Consider the following 5289-nt stretch of genomic DNA (forward strand, 5'->3'; position numbering starts at 1 on the left):
AGAGAGCGGTTCTCACCATCATAGAAAGGTGCGATTAAGATTAGAGCGAAAGGTTTCCATATCGCAACGTTTCTCTTCAACGTTTTTTTCCATTGATAACTCACCGTTTCGAATATATCGAAGAAGATCGCGTAAAAATACACTCGCCATATCGCTGAGATTCATAAGAGATTGATGTATATCATTTATAAATCCGATCCGTATCGCGAGAGCGACTGAAACGCGATCCGAGAAAGAGGACGACGCGACGCTTCGTCGTCGATGCATTCGTAATTGTCAGGGACGATTAACGACGAAATACTAAGTGAGTGTTTTGCGTCGAAGCGTTTAACGATGAATAATTGTGTGATGACGGTGATAACTATTTATTTTTTATTACACTCTCGTGCGATGCGTAAAAATACCGCCGTCCTCTTCTAGGAATTATTCTACGATTTTTCAAACGTCATGGAAAAGTTACCGTGTCAAATTTTTTTTTCGTAAATTTATAACAGAAATACGCTTCCCCTATAAAAATAATTTCGAGTTGAATATCCTTCCCTTAATGTAGCAAAGCGCGTTTACGTCAATTTCGCATCGACTACCTCGTGCTAGATATTCGCGATAACCACATACATCAGCATAGCAACGTCCAGTGAGTGGACAATTTTGGACAAAGTGCTTTTCGGTCGTACCAAAGAAAGAATTCGACAAAGAAAACATTTTCTAATAAAAAACCCTGTTGTATTCTCTCTCCCTCTAATTATTATCTACGTTGATTAGCTATTCCGATACGGCAAAATTAATTAGCGTAATTAATTGTCCGATGCTCGAAAATGCATAAATAGGAGCGTAAATTCTATAAATAATCCGACACACTAGAACTCGTAGAATTCATGAAATAATAAATCCGTATGACCGGCTCCATTTAGCTCCGTCGACTCGCGCTGATTAATTACAGCTGACGCGCAATAATATACGAACGATATGAGAACTCGCTTGTGATGCGTGCACACAAATTTAACCGGCGCGTTTAAACGCTCGGTTAGACTCGGTTCTCACGATCCGGCCAGAAAGCAAACAAATGACGTAATTGTATACAATTACTCCGGCTGGCGGCGTTTTCTCTATCATTCCGGTCACGTTAAACCAAATTGACAATGTTGCCGCCGCTTCGACGCGGTCTCCGCGAGATTCTTCGAAACAACAACAATATTCTGGACTAATATGATACGACATACTGATTCGCGTGCGATGACGAATCCCGAAAAGTCCTGCATCTTCAGTTTTAAATATATGAAGATATATATTTTTTTTTATAACTCGCTCAATAAATTTTTGGAGAATGAAAATAGATAGAAGAGAAATTAATTTACAGAGTGATTAATAACACTCAACACTCAACGTTTTTATACAAACTGCCTTTTATAAATGGATTTATTGTTGTTTCGTTCATTTTTTTTTTTTTTTAGAAATGTCTTTGTTTATTTTAAAGGTTTTTTCTAACAAAAAGAAGAAAAGAAAAGACGAATAGTTTTCAAATTACGTGTAAGCTGTGGAAAATAAATAATTTTTCATAAAACTAAATTTCAAAATAGCGCAAACAGACAATAACAATAACAAATATTATTTTTTAAGAAAAAGAGAGTAGAAATTTGGATTTAACTTTTAGACTTATTTCTACGAAATTAAGAGTCTATATCATTTTTCGAACATTATAAATGAACAATTTTATAGGTACCTGCAAATGATCGCGAATAGAAAAGTGTCTAATATTTGATTGAAAACGATGAATATTTTGAAACTCTGACTCGAGACTGGTTGAGAAAAAACATATAAAGTCGGCGGAATTGACACTTTTTATACGCAAACGATACTTTCACGATGATATCCAATTACATACTACAACGTATCCTTGCAACAAAATCGACTTTCCGAAATCTCGCCAGCGGCGAACGTCCCTCTCCCACCCATCCTCTCTTCGTCAACGCAACTCCTCTGATTCATCATCGCCGCGGTGATCAATGAAAGGAGACAACCGTATCGCGCGCATCACGCGTTCATTGAACTTTTAATCGCGCCACGCGGGAGAACAAGACAGGTCATACACGCCCGACACGCTCGTTCACAGCGGTTTGTACAGGGTGTGTCAGGGGTCACGCGCGCACTTCCTCCAGATTCGAGCGAATATCGTCGGTCGTAAATTCACCGACGAGACAAAGAAAATAAAATCGAAAGAAAATATAAAAAAGTTTTTATACTTCGGTCGCGTTTTATATTCGTGCGATATACATTGAGGGAACACTTACAACTGGCGCTTCTCAAATTATTCAAAGACCCCGATGATCTTTGTTCTATATATTTATTGATCGAGGAATCAAAGCGTTTCGTTCTCTTCTAGTATCTACGGTTTAGAGAAAGTAGACGGATACTGCGAGACCACCCTGTATATCGTTTTATTGCTGCATACCGAGAGCGCGCTCCCACGTCCCAAGAATACACTTACATACGTCGCTTCCTAGTGCGCTTTTTCCGCATTTTCGTGCACGTTGGATCTTTCATTACATTACGTTGCTACTTCAATTTTAACAATACAATTTACGTTACACAAACACACACTTGATGCAAGTGTCAATGACCAACTATTGCTTATTTTATCATTTGAAAATTATTCGATATAATTTTGATCGTGGCATTCGACTCTACGTTTTATAATCGACTGAACGTAAAAATACAGACGCGATAAACAGACTGCGCGACTCGCGATAACACAACCGGGAAAGCAAAAAAGTTTGCAGATAAATACGCGCAGTTGGTGATGCGAACACAAAACCTCCGAGTGTCTCTTTATTTGAAAACGCCTCCGCCGCATACATCGATGCGTCGTAATTATAGCGTCGTAACTGATTAGTGTGACAAACGACGCGGTGGTAATTTTTAAATAACTGTGACGACGATAATCGTTCAAGAGTTAAATAGTGCAGCTTGCATTCATTATTCGAACGTCCTTTTCCTTCTCTTCTCTTGAGAAACGCGTCACAATGAATTCGTATAGGTTTTGACGAATCGTCCGACTACTAAAAATAATCAGCTACAGAAACAATGCAATATACGTTGTAAAAATACATAAAATATGCTGCTATATTTATCCCACTTCTATTAAACTGCAAAAAAACGCATTTTCATTATAAACTTCGCTTTATTAAAAAATTAAATTTCTGCCATTTTTTGAAGTACTAAGAATTAAATATAATTAAGAAAATATAAAAAAAATATAAATATAATATAAATATATATTCATAAATAATTAAGAAATAATTTAAAAAAAAAGAAAGAGAGAGAGAGAGAGAGAATCTTTATACCTGAAATTCAACGAATAATATTTCATCTTTTTTTATCTTCTTCCTATATAATCTAATTCACATTAAAATTGTTTCATTTTTAATATGCAACTGTAATTATATCCCGAGTTTAGATTCAACTTTTGGACCCAATCATTATGGAATATAAAATGAAAAATATCCAAAATATAGTACATTCGCAATAGTATAAAATGTCGAACAGTCAAAGTGTTAACGTCGTGTTTTATCGCTCGATTCTCGACAGATCTCGCGATGAGTCTTGACAAAAACGCACAAAATAGGCGTGGCCGTTTTATGGCCAAACAAAACCACGATCGCGAAATAGCAATTCCAGTAACGACTGCGGAACTTTTGTCTACTGCAACCTCCGTTCGCGGAGCAAATATTTAGTTTCGGTACATTGAGCAAATAGCGCACACTCAGCTGGATCACGGTCGTAAACGCGAAATATGTTAATAAATTTAATAAGTAATAAACAAAGTACATATCACCTGCAAAACTCCTAAGTCTACATATACACTACTTTCCGCGAGTAATTATAATAATTCATTGCTGTAGGTATATATAACGCGCATAATTAAAAACAGCATAAAAATGTACAAAATAAAATATGTAAAATAGTCTATATAATAGAAAAAGTTAATCAACTTTTTATTTATCTTTTCTTCAAATATCTATAATCTATATGTGAATCTAAGAAATAATAAATACAATAGTGGATGTTTTTTTACTCGATATAGAATCAAATCGATTGAAAAAGTAATCAGTAAGAGAATAAATTTATGGTTTTTAATTTATGATTTTCATATAATAAATAATCAACTTAATATACTTTGCAATTCAAGAAAAAATTATTCTTCTTTAAGAAATAAAATAAAATAAATAAAAACTTTAATTGTATAATATATTGTATTTAAATATAAATATTGCTGCTATATAGTTAGAATTCGTTTAGGAACAGTGTATGTCAAATCGATTAAAAAAGTAATCAATAAGAGAATAGATTTATGATTTTTAATTTATGATTTTCATATAATAAATTTAATACTTTGCAAGAATTCAAGAAAAATTATTTTTCTTTAAGAAATAAAATAAAAAGGATAAAAAATTTAATTATATCATATATTATATTCAAATATAAATATTGCTGCTGCATAGTTAGAATTCGTTTAGGAATAGTGTATGTAAAAATAAGAATTAATATCTAAGATAAAAAATATACATAGTTATAATTTATCTAGATAAAAGAGAGAGATAATCTAAATAAAATATCGATCGACTAAAGAATCCTCTAAAGATGTCGTTTGGCGTTCGATTGTCGGAGCTCCAAGCTCCGGGATCGATGTGGGCTCGAAGGCCAACCACTTCTGAGCGTCTTTGCTGGTGCAACTAGTTTTTAAAATTACAGTTAAACGCGAAGTCTGTAAAAGGAAATTTAGTCTCCTTTTCTTGCGCGAAAATAATTTACTACTTTTCTTTCTCTTTTCCCCTTCCAAAAGTGTATGAACAAATTTACAGCTTTTACAACTCGTAAAAGCCGCTTAATGTGACATTTCTATTGCGAATAATTGCAAGGGCTCTCTGTCTGTATCATTCTAAAATTAAAAGAAATTTCATCGATTCTTGATTGAATTGAATAGAACATTATACACAAGAAAATAGGCGAAAATGTTTAAAGAATAAAAAAGAGAAGCTCTTTCAAGTATTATTAACCGCTTTAAACAATTTTATGCTGGCTAAAATCGAAATATTTATAATTTTCTATACTGCTTGACTTATTATCTGCACCATGAACTGCATTAAGCTCCACTTAAGCGTATTTTTTTTTATTCAAGTGCTTTATTTCGCGAGAAACAGCACGGATGAAATACTGATCTAGATATTTTCAGCTTCGATATAATTTTTAAACCTAAAGCATCCAGAAGGAAAGGAATATTTTATCTCTTTC

The 5289-nt window shown here is 33.7% G+C and overlaps 1 protein-coding gene across 3 annotated transcripts in view; it reads right to left on the reverse strand.

Moving 5' to 3' along the window:
• LOC115241154 overlaps nucleotides 1-5289 on the reverse strand; it is a 52814-nt gene that overhangs the window by 45787 nt on the left and 1738 nt on the right. The window lies entirely within an intron of this gene.

Source organism: Formica exsecta, unplaced genomic scaffold (assembly GCF_003651465.1).
Source record: "Formica exsecta isolate Colony F162 unplaced genomic scaffold, ASM365146v1 scaffold47, whole genome shotgun sequence".
NCBI classification, from domain to species: Eukaryota; Metazoa; Arthropoda; class Insecta; order Hymenoptera; family Formicidae; genus Formica; species Formica exsecta.